Below are 12046 nucleotides of genomic sequence, written 5' to 3'. Positions count from 1 at the left end.
GCTCTGTGTGCAGTTTTCCACTTCTGAAAGAGGTGCCAGTGTAGACTAAGGTTTCTGAATCAAAAGTAGATCTACTAAGAACATACAAAATCTGGGATATCGTAATATTAGCCTACACAAAAATATTTTTGAAAATTAATATTAATTAATAAATTAATATTTTAAGTAATTAAAAAAAATCAGTATCTATCTATCTATCTATCTATCTATCTATCTATCTATCTATCTATCTATCTATCTATCTATCTATCTATCAGACGTATGTGTTTTTTTTTTTAAATTACTGCATTATGTGCATTTTTTCCTAAATGAGGGATGTTTAATTGAACAAGCTCAAAACTGATATTGATTGATTCATTTCTACGCTCCCGCTAACAGGATATGTTGCCACCTTGACCTACCAGAGAAACCTAGGTAGAGCAATTGATCATGTGCGCATGCTCCGATTAGACGTCGCTTTAAAAATTTGAAGAAACTAACCCTTCCTTGGAAACCTGTCCTCGCAGCTCTCGTTTTAAAATAATATCAGGCTTTTTAAATGTTGCTAACAGCGGCAACTCGGACTAACTCACTTGTCAGGTGCTTTGGTTCGGCCTCTCGAAGTTTAAAAGACAAAAACAAATGACGAATATAAATTAAAGGTAAGTTTACTGTTTTGGAGAAATGTTCAGACGTCATACGTTATCAAGGCCCCACCCCACGCCTGCAAGCCAGAATCGCGAGTGTTTCCGCCCATTTTGGAAATTATTTCGCTGGAAAACACACATGGAGCGATAAATGAGCAGGTCTGTCATTGAAAAAGCAGATAAGCAAACGAAAACAGAAGTGACGCGTTCATGAAGCTAACATTTACCGATAATTATAGACCGCTGATATTTGATTAGAAACTTAAGCAACTGCCACATCCGTTTTAGCAAAGCACCAAGATCAAAGCGTACAAAGAATTAATTTACAAATAACGACAAAGTAAAACTGAGTATTTTACTAACATCTGTGTTTTCAAATTGCTTAAAAAATCAGACTAAATGAGACTTTGAACATTAAAAACTTGACGTCTTCGTTTTCATATTAAAAATATGCAAAATATCTGTGCGTTTAGTCCCTTAGATAAAACTGTCTCCAACTTAAAGTGGGTGATCTGAATAAATTTGGGATATTCTCCATTCCAGCTGTTTAATTGATGTCATTATTTGTTGGCTTTCTTTCGATCTGTGTGCTCGTCTCTGTTCTCCAAGTTTGCTTGAATGAGTTTCAGGCCTTTCTTCCCCTTGATCGACCATCATGCAGACACCTCCAGTGAATAAAACACTCAATGTCCCCTGGCAGTGAAGATGTCTGTGCTCAAGGACATTGTGGATAGCGAGTGCATTCACTGATCGGATTCAAGACATTTAGAGAAAAGAAACGCGGAGCTTTTTTTTTTATTTTTTATTTTTTTAAATTCTTGTAGAAATGTAGAAAAATATCCTGCAGCCGAGCACCTAGTTAGGTGAATCTTTTAGCAGTCATTATTAATAAGTTTGTCCTATAGTATTAACCATAAAATACTCAAGAGGAGCTTTCCATCACCTCAAAGCTACTGCAGCATCAAGCTGATCAACACAAAGGGATCTGGGGTTTTGCATTGCATGGCTGATTCATTCTAACATTTAAATTAGCTACAAAAATAAAAGTAGTGCAACTGCTTTTAATGGACCTGATACCTCTTTCTAAAGGTTAAAACCTCACGTTAAGAGTTGTTTAGGATCTGAGAGGACTGATAGTTTTCCTAGGTGGAAATCTAATGGTTATCTCACAGCTTTGCAATCCAGTATCTAACCGCCTAACAAAGTAAAAGTGGAAAAAATATAGTCAGAAATCATTCCAGTTTAAAAGAAATACAACACAAAAGCAAGTATAGAAAATCTTTTAATTAAGAGGATGTATTCGCTTTAGCAAGATTAAAAAAAGTACATTGTGCATTGATTGAGTGAGATATACCTACGCCTCTGCCTAAAGTGATGCATTTGTTGAGGTTTGAACATTTTTTTCTGTGTTTTTTTTCTTTTTTTTCCCCTCTTGTTTGGCAAATTATAAGGCAGAGACGAGGGATTTCAAGGACGCGTGGACTTCAATTTAATCGGAGAGGCTGCGAGTGGAGTGGAAGAGTGACACACAGAGGAGAGAAGTTCATTATTCTGCTGAAAAGGAAACCAATGGCTTTCATGGTCGCCATGGTAACCGGCCTTTCTTTTGCCGCCAGACCTACGATAAGGTACTTCACAGCATTAAGCACAATTATTGCAAGGTAAAAGGGGAAATATTGCTTTCCAATGCTAATAGATGTTAGATATTGATTGGCATGGAGATTCATACAGAAGAGCGCCCCAGCTGTTTCACCTGCGTGACTCTGTGCAACTTTTGATGAAACGCAGGATGGGCCTTTGTGACTGTGTGGGCTTCTACTCCTCTTGCATCTTCACTTGAGCTGAACACAAGGAGAAAACACTTTAGTTGTGGAAAGTAAAGAGAAGGAAGAAGCTGTAAAATCTTGAGATCCTACAAGAAAAATTGCAAAAGCCGTATAAAATAAAACATTGTTTTCTTTTTGTAGGCAAAATTCTGAATGGCTCATAACGTAAACACAAAACACCCTCTGTTTCTCATCATGTGCATGTCATTCTGTTGTCAGGAGACCCTGCTCCATTTCTTACACAATAACCGACTGGCCTTGGTAGCAGTGAGGTCAGCACCAAGCATCCGTCCAGGCCATGGGGGGTAGATTTTCAGAAGCAACCCGCTTAGTTGGTGAGAGGGTGGAGGATTAGCAGAGAGGAAAACACGGGGAGCTGGCGTGTGTGTATGTTCGTGTGTGTGCGGGGAGGAATAGGGTAGCGGGGGGCAAATTGTTTTAACCCCTATTACAGCAACTGCATGGCGCTTCTCTTATCTAGGCCGCTGCAGCCACTCATTAATATTCTGTACATATGGCAGTGCTTTCTGTATCATTGTCTATTAATGGGAGGGATAATCGCTCATTCAATTATCAGGCAGTCAGCAAAAGACCAACCCTGCCTGCACACCCCTGGTTCACACAGTGGCACAGCCCAAAACAGAGGTGTGCCAGTGAGAAGGTGAGAGCGATAGCAGGGATTACAACATATTAGCTACTTTAATAAATCAGCCAGCAGGAATAATGCGAAGCAAATAGGGATCCGCTGGCGAACAAGGAGGATGCCTGAACTTTGGAGCAACAAAGCAGGAGAGGGTTGTATCTTAACCCTTTTTCCTGTTCAACTTTAAAGCCACACGTGGCTCTCTCACTCATCGGTGTCACGGCCATGATCCATGTGATAGTTTCTGAGCGCATTTCATGCTTTTAGACAGAGAAAAACGACTCTCTTGTGGCAGTAACCTGTGGATGGAAAATCCTTTGATAGCTGGGTGATAGAGTCTGGCAGCTCTGCTGAATAAAGCCTGACCTTGATGTCTGCAGGCCAAAGATTTGTGAAGTGATCAAATTTACCGTTCGTCCCTGTTGATCTGTGCTTTGTGGCCCCAGGACCTTGCTCTGACTGTCTCCGTGCTGCCGAGGCCACGGCCCGGATATGAGGGGGTTGCTGATAATAGTATGACCCCTGTCTGTCTTGACCCGAGGAGACCTTGTTGAGTCAACAAAAGCACAGGGAGACAGAGAGAGAGGTGTGGATGGAGAGTTGGAATTAGGTTGTTTAGTTCTCCAGAGTTTCTCCTGGAGCTGGGCCAGGAGATTGGGAGTGCAGAACTGCTCCAGGCGGGGGTGTTTTGTAGGGGGGGGGGCGAGAGTGTGAAAAAGATAGGAGGTGAAATGTTAACAAAATCTTATAAAATCCGTAGTTTGATAAATTTTCGCATTTTGAATGAACCGAAGGCGGCTGAGGCTGTGGAGGGCCTTTGTTGGAGGTCCCATTTTCTCTGGCAGAGCGGCACGCTCACAGGGTCAGCGAAGTTATGAAAGTAATTAAAGCTTGGTGATTCACTGCCTGCTGCAGAGAAAAGAAAGCAAGCTGTCATTCTGATTTAGAAAAATAAATTACAATTTTAATAATGGGGGAGGATGGGGGTGCGAGAACGTCTAGAGCCTTGGTGGGTTGGAGGGGGAGGCGGTGGGGGTGGCATGCTGGGTGGGAGGAGGGGTCGAGGGGGTTGCTGGCTGCCTACTTATCAATAGTTGCAATTTTTTGAAACCGCATCGGTAGTACATTGCGAGAGCACAAGTGCCCTTAAAAAAAGAAAACCCTGGAACATTAACATACTGATTTCATGCGCATGGCAAAGGGCCTGAGCCAATATCAGAGAGGACTCAGCAGTCCTATTGTCTGCTGGGACTCTGGTCCCCTCTGATATGAAAATTCAATTATTTTATAACTAGATCTGGCGCTGCGTTTTGACAGTCGACGGTAGCGCCTTGCCAGCTGCATCAGTGTGGGGGACCAGAGGCTCCTGATAGCGAGAGGGAGGCCTTTCAGACACTGACATGTTTTGGGGGGACAAGATTGCCTAAATGTGTTGCATTTAAGGACTGAAAGTTAATCTAATGCACCCCCATTATCTCACTCAGGTAATTCCAATACCATCCTCAATCTATGTTTACGCTCCTGCACGCACCCACATACTCGCACATCCATTCATTCTTCAGCACTTTGAATCTGATTCCCGGGCTTTCTGCATCCAAACAGGTAATGTATTTATTTATTTCTCGGCAGTGCTGGAAACTATATGAAATAGAAGTTGTTTTCTATGAGACATCAGCAATTTCTTGGTAATAATTCTGCAGGACGCCCAGAAAATTTTTGACATGGTACTTATTGTTAAGAAGCTTAAACAAATTGTGTATACAACACATAGTTGGACAGTGTGCAAAATTAAATGCTCTGCATTGTAAAATTTAAAGACATGAAGAAAAATTACCAAATGCCTCTGCGGAGGATTTTATATAAGCTTTTTCTTATACCTAATATAGAATTTTCTCCATGTTCATTTACACAATTATACGCACTTAAACTTTTGAGGTGGTATATAAGCTGTGGCCTATTTTCTGAGTTTACGGGACCGATCCTTTCATTACCTCTGTGGCTCATTGTGAGTGTTCTGAGGGGGGTCTGTTAAGATTAGGGAACAGGAAGCAGCCCCCCAGTATGGCCCTCTCTATTTAGACCCCACTGTGTTGTGCTTATTAACCCAGCCTGGAAGAAGACGTACCTGCCTCCCCTCATTAGGCCGTGGTGGAGTACGCGTTGAGCCCGCAGAAGAATGGAGCATTAATTGGTATTCTCTGCAGGGGGAACTGCCATTAGCACTTAATTAGCGGTAAGAGTACCATTCAGCGGTGCAGCCAGTTAGTGTCTAACATAATATGTTCTGTGTCTTTTCCCTGCATGTCGTGGTAAAATAGTGATGAAAGGCCTTGGTTTTGTTGGGTTTTTTTCTGTGAGTTCTGCCGTCATATACGAAACATGCTAGATTTGTGTTTTTGTTTTACATTTTTTTACCGCTCATCAGACTTGTTGCCACAGCTTGTTGTCCTTATGGTTTATTTCATTTAAATTTTTGCTTGAATGCATATAGAAAAAACTGGGAGAAGCTGGCCTTTTAATTCTGTCTGTACAGCCTGCCTCTGTAGCCCAAACTCAGTGTACGGCTCTCCTGCAGCTGTTGACCTCCGTGAGGGCAAACTCTGTTTTCTCATCTGCCCGCAGGGCTCGGCCCGGGGTGGTAAAGTGGGTGATTAGGGGATTGAGATCAACTTTTCCGTTGGCCTCAGGGATGTTCCTTTGATCTGCTGAGTAGGCATTCTTCACTCGCTCTATTTTTCCCCCCTCTGTGCTCTCTGTCCAGCACTGTCACCGCAGAGGAGGACAAGGAAAGCTGTTAACCCACCTCAGTCCACTCCTCGGCCTCACCGGTTCTCATTCTCCCCCTGCTTTCACCCTTGCTCCTTCCCCACCCCTCAAGAAGCTTTTGGAGGCCCAGGCTGGTAGCTGCGGTACCTTTCACTTCCTGCAATCTGAGAGGCGGAGAGCAGTCATTTGCCAATTTGGCCTGAATGGGGCGGATAGTGGATTGAATGTCGTTTTCCCACCAGGCTGCGCCATCCAGACCAGCAGGGGAGGGAGGGGGGCACAGGGAGCGGGGTGTAATGTTAGAGTAAAATTAGAGCTTTGATGGCAACTAATAGTGTGTGATGGGTGGCGCTGATGTGGATTTCCAGTAAAGACGCCACAGGTTCTCGTCTCTCTCGCTCTCTTTCCCTCACTGCGTCTCTCTGTCAGACACACCTGTGAGATTACGTGGGCCCTGCTTTCTTAAGAGCTGTGATTTCTCCTTGATGCAATGTAATTATACTTCTACAACTCCAAGCCTGCCTATGTCAAAGGCCACGGCAGGTCTTGTTTCCTTGTTCACACACACATAAAAACACACACACACTCGTGCACCACCTCATTTTTTTTGAATGAGGAAGGACGGCACAATACAAAACTTACAGCGCTTCCTCTGAAATTCCAGGGCCTGATCGGATGGGAGCAGAATATGTTTGGAGTGTTCTTGATTTTTGCATTAGTTCACACTACTGAATATATTTCTCAATTGTCCCGCATGTTCTGCTCCAGGCTCTGCAAGCCGCCTTTGGAAGGTCAAATATTTGGCAAAGTTTCTTTTTACAGCAAGTTTACAAGTTTTCTAAAATTGAAGAGAACTGATTTTCAGAGCAAAATTTTTTGACAGATGCTATTATAATGAAACTGAGGTGTTATTAATATCACCTATAGGTAGTATGTGGAAGAGTGGGGCAGTGGTTAGCACTGACACATAAAAGCAAGAAGATCTCGGGTAAAACCCCGGCCGGGGCCTTTATTCTCCTGGTGTGAGCATAGGTTTCCTGCAGGTACTCCAGCTTCCTGCCACAGTCCAAACACATGCATGTTAGGTTAATAGGTGATTCTAAACTGGCCATGGATGTGAGGTAGATGAAATGCTGGAAGTGTATAGAATGTGAGGTTGAAATGTGCTAAAAGCGCTTTGAGGGATCACTAAGACCAAGAAATGAAATGCATTACTTATAAAACGACCAGTCTGTAGTGATTAACAGTTTTAGCAACATGACACATTACAGCTGAGTTTAGATGAACAAGCATGGGCCATTAATCTTTATCTTTTTAAGTTTACGATGAAAATTATGAAACTGATGGAAAAATTATTGATTTTCAGTATTATTGTTATTTTTTAGTAGTAGTACTATTATTACCATTATTATTAGTAGTATGATTATTAATAGTCCGTTGTACTACCTATGCTGACCAAACATGAGTTTGTTTATAAATCAAAGATTTGAATTCAGGATTAATAATTTGAGTTTTTACAGGAGCAATTTTTTGTTTAGCCTGGATTTTTATTTAAAACTGCTCACACAAACTGGAAGACGGCCATACAGACCATAGAATATTTTCATTGTTAGGTTTATGTCAGTGTCAGCAGGTCATTTCTTTGTTTACTGTCAGAATATGAATTAATTTACCACATTTTTAAGTTACACTAACACAAAGTTCACAGTATTGCAGTCATTTATTGAGCTGATTAAAATTGTCCCAGCATGCATTGCAGCTGCTTTTTTGTGGTGGGGTTGGGGGAGAGCTAATAGTGTGTCACTCACCTTTCCTATCCCATCCCATCGCAAAACACAAGGATGCACGAAACACAACACTGAGACCTGCCTCAGGGCTACCAGGCACGCACACACCTGTACCTACACATTACATTAGATGTATTGATAGCTTGTGAGGCACGAGCAGCACTGTGATGCTTTAACATGTGGAAGGTTAAAGGCTTCTTAAATGTCCATATCAATCTGCATGCTTGTCAGCTTGACAATAGTGGAAACAGAACACCATTAGGAACACCGGGCAGTGTCATTCTCATGTGTGCAACATTAGAGAAATGGATCACTCTCTCTGAAAGGCATTCATCTGGATGTTTGCCAAGCCAACGCATGGAAGATGAATTATAGTGGCCAAGGCAAAAATATTGAACGTGAGGTATGACGTATGTTCGGGCTTTTCAACAACTAACTGGGCTGCTTCATTGTTTGGTTCAAAAGTGAGAAATATAATATCCCGTTCTTAAATTGGATCCGATTGCATACCTTTTATTGTTCTGCTCTTTCTGGGTATATATGCTCGTGACTGTGCAGGATGATTGTCCTCTTCCTGCTGTACTCTGCTCTCCTGGGATGGGAGATGTTTTGTTTTTTGAGCTCTTTCACACCAGCTCTCCCTCTTTTTTTTTTTTCTTTTTTTTTTAACACAATAGCGCTCTCTCCTCTCGCCCAGCGTGGCAACCCTTTCAAATCGGGAAGCTCCAGGTCAGTTTCCCTTGCCAAGTTTTGCAGCCTGCCATGTTGTCTATTCTGCTCAGCTATTTAAAAAATGTTGAATATCAACAATGGCTTTCACTGGTGCATTGTCAACTTTTGTATGAAGCAATCTTGGCTGAATGAGATGGGTCCCAGAGCAGGGAGAGCTCAGCTGCAGTGTGCACTGCCATACCGGTGACTGCCCAGCGCTCTCACACTTTTTATTTCTCTACTGCACAGAGGGCTGCCTTGCTGGAGGTACTCCTGTTTAAATGGCTGTTGATGGAGTCTGGGCTGAGGCTGTAGGCTGCTGATGTCCCTGCCATCTTAGAGTCCATGGTTCTGCTCCCGGGCCTGCTGGCAGTCAGCTGTTGAAGGTGTGTCTAACAGAGGGATCGGGAAGCAGCAGCAGCCTTGGAAGCAGTGAGAGGTTGGTGAGTGTCCTCAATTTTCTGGCCAGAGTGGGAGGAGGTTAGTAGTAAAGAGAGAGAGAGAGAAAAAAGGGAGGGGGCATTTGGAATGATGGTTAGGAAGCTCTGTGTGTTCACATATGCTATATTTGTTATGACATAGTCTAATTTGAGTCGAGGAAGCTTAGCTTTGCCGTCTTGTCACCTGTTGGTTTTATTCTAATCAGATACAGCAGCATTTTAGATTTCAGGAAAAAGCAGAGCGGTCAAATCCTGCAGAATCGACCTAAAAGTTACAACACGTGAAATAAAAAGAATCTTTGTTATGATTAAAAAACAAATATAGGAAAAGCATAAAATAATCACTGTGGTGCAAGCTACATTTCTTTTATTCAAAAAATGCTATATAGTCAATTATTTTGACTTTTAAGAATGTTAAAACTACCCCCAATTGTTATGGTTTGTCCTCTCTGACACGCACACTGGATGCATCAGTGACTTTATGCTGAGCTCTGTATACATCTATGTTTGTGAAGAGAAGGATGAAAGCAAGAATGAGAGGTTGCTTCCAGATAATAGTAGCTTAGGCTCTTTGTCCTGCTGTCAGGCGGGAGAGGAGCGAGGCTGCAAATCTCTCCAACACAGCGGCAACATCTTGTATGTTCCATTGACATATCAGTCTATGGGGCAATGAGCCGTCACCCCTGCACACTTCTGCACACTTCTGGTCTGGATGTGTGTTTGTGGATGGGTTTGTACAAAATAGTTGGCACAAAAGGGTAACTCTTGGCTATATTAGGGACAAGCGAAGTCGATACAGGTGGAATATAAAAGTATAGAGCATTATTAGGTCACCGTAATAGCTTGCGCCACTCAGAACAAAGGCAGAAGTATTTAGTTTTGACTTTTGTAATAACACTTAAGCAGGATTTTTTCTTATTTCTACGCTTACAGTTTTTATTTATTTCTTTTTTTCTATATAACAACACAAATCACAATACAGCGACTTCTACTTTGAATCATTACTAAAATTAAAAATGTGCTTTTTAAAATGACATGAGCTCTAGCATCATTCAGATTTTTTTAATAATAAAAATTTAACATATTTTAAATTAAATTCACCTTTTTATATCATGTATTTGAAGTAATAGTTATGTAATGCTTTGGAAAAATAATTTATTCAAATATGATTAGAGACTTACAGAGATTTAATCATATGTATATATATAAAGTCTAAAAATTAAATTCCTAGTAAACAGGCGGAAACCTTAATGCTTGAGTACCTGTGTTGTCCTCTGTCTCACCTCTCCGAGCTCCAACCCACGGCAAGGTGACCAAATTCATCTCAGGCCAGCCCATCCATTATCTTGTCAACACAGCCAGCTTCCCACCTTAGTTTGCTCTTCTCCCCGAAGACGTACTCTAATGAAATATGCAATAATCACCACACTTATCTCGTCATGCTCAAGGTAATTAATATATTTAGAGGGCGATGGCTAACTCTTAATTAAATTATGCCTCCTTTAATGAGACCTTGACTGCTGCTAAATTTATGACCACTATCTGCTTTATCAAGTGCTTGGCATGCAACAAAGATTTGTCATTTTCTCCCAAATCACAGCCAGATTACACATTATGGTACTCATGATTTATATATCAATTAATGCTTGTTTGTTTCTTTATTTAAGATTTAATAAATTACCTCTTATAATTACCTCACCTAGTTTTTGGCTCTTAAATGCCACAATTTCTGCAATTAATGCTCAGTGCAGTATCGCTGTTACATATTCATTTTGGAGGAGGACACAGATAACAACTTGGCGGCATTAATCACATTACAAAATTGGGTGTATTTAATTAATTAAAGTTACGCTGCAAATTAATTGTGCATTCTCACAATATTATCTTAAACTAATGAAGGCTTAACAAAGAGACTGTTGCCTTAAAAAAAAAAGAGGCTAGATTAGTTGGGATCTCAATTATGGCTAAAACAAAAGAGGGCTGCTTGCTTGGGCATGGCGCAAAGCAAAAAGTGACGATTCAGCACTTTCTTCCAAACAAAAAACGGAGGAAGTTTCCATTGTTTTGGGGAAAACTGAACATGGCAATGATTCAACAGATACATGGAAAATAATGAGTGCTGTAATTAGCTAGTCAGGCATTAACATTACTTAAAATGATCATCATATAGGAGTGCTTGATAATGCCATTCACGTGCAGGCGTTTTTAAAATCAGGCAACAGCTTGCTGTCAGACTACTATAACTTTGCTGCAGGGGGAAAAAATATCTGGAGACTTAAATTACACTCTTGTCTTTTGTTGCACACCATTTATTGTGCATGAGTGCATCTCATAATTCTTAAAAAAAAAAAAAAAAAGAGCAAATGAGATGAAAGGTTTGTATGTTCACTATAAATGGAAACGGCACTGGGCTTCAGTCGAGGCAGTTTCAGACTTTGCACTCGATGGCTTAATGCAGACCTCACCCACAGGCTTAGAAGCAAAACCACATTTATCGAAATTTTCTGCTTAATTTGAACTGAATTGAAATTAGCTTTCAATGGATAGGAGCTTATAATTCACAGTAATTTAGTATTTTATTTTTCATTTAACGCGTCATATACCAAATCCCCTAATACGAAGTAAACGTACAGAGTCTTTGTCTAAGAAATGACATCAAGGAGCTAGTAATCATTGTATATTCATTTAAAAATGCTTCCACCAATGTCCTCTCCTGCGATGTAATTTCATTTGCTTTAGCTTCATTAGTCAATAACCAGTGAAAAAACGGCTTGCGTCAATTATGGCAACTGCAGGGGTCAGTGAGTTTTTAACTGCACGTAATTATATGGAGTGGTCTTGTAACAGTGATTAACCCTCGATGTGTGCGATCGAATGTGTTTCAGATGTGCATCCCTAAATGATAAGCAGCTACAAGCCTAGGAGTGTGAGGCGATGAGGTGAAAAACTATTCCCTTGGCTAAGTGAGATGGAGCAGAGTGTTGGGTGGTCACGCCTTGTCTGCTCATGACAGTGGCGGGTTAAAGAGATTACACTGGGTCTGTGTCAGCAGCCTTGGCCTTGCTCACATAAGAACATAATGAGGAAGGACATGCTTGGCCTGCCGGGGAGAAAAAGAGGCTCAAATTTGAAGCAGTCTTCACAGGCAGCGGCAGGAGGCAAGCAGCTTTTTGCATGTTGTTTTACAAGCAGAGGGCAATAAGTAGGAAGTATGCATTCCACAGAAATGAACAAGGTGACTGTTGAG

At 41.3% G+C, this 12046-nt stretch overlaps 1 non-coding gene across 1 annotated transcript; it reads left to right on the top strand.

Annotated features, from left to right (window-relative positions):
- The first annotated feature begins 275 nt into the window (after positions 1–275).
- On the top strand, positions 276–9832 carry LOC102291474. The gene is made up of 3 exons (XR_006054425.1): positions 276–641; positions 2078–2254; positions 8609–9832. It is a non-coding gene; the product is annotated as an SRY-box transcription factor 3 (transcript).
- Positions 9833–12046: the final 2214 nt, after the last annotated feature.

This window comes from Haplochromis burtoni, unplaced genomic scaffold (genome assembly GCF_018398535.1).
Source record: "Haplochromis burtoni strain Fernald_Lab_line unplaced genomic scaffold, NCSU_Asbu1 Contig_4, whole genome shotgun sequence".
Taxonomy (NCBI): Eukaryota; Metazoa; Chordata; class Actinopteri; order Cichliformes; family Cichlidae; genus Haplochromis; species Haplochromis burtoni.
This window is presented reverse-complemented; position numbering and strand designations above follow the sequence as displayed.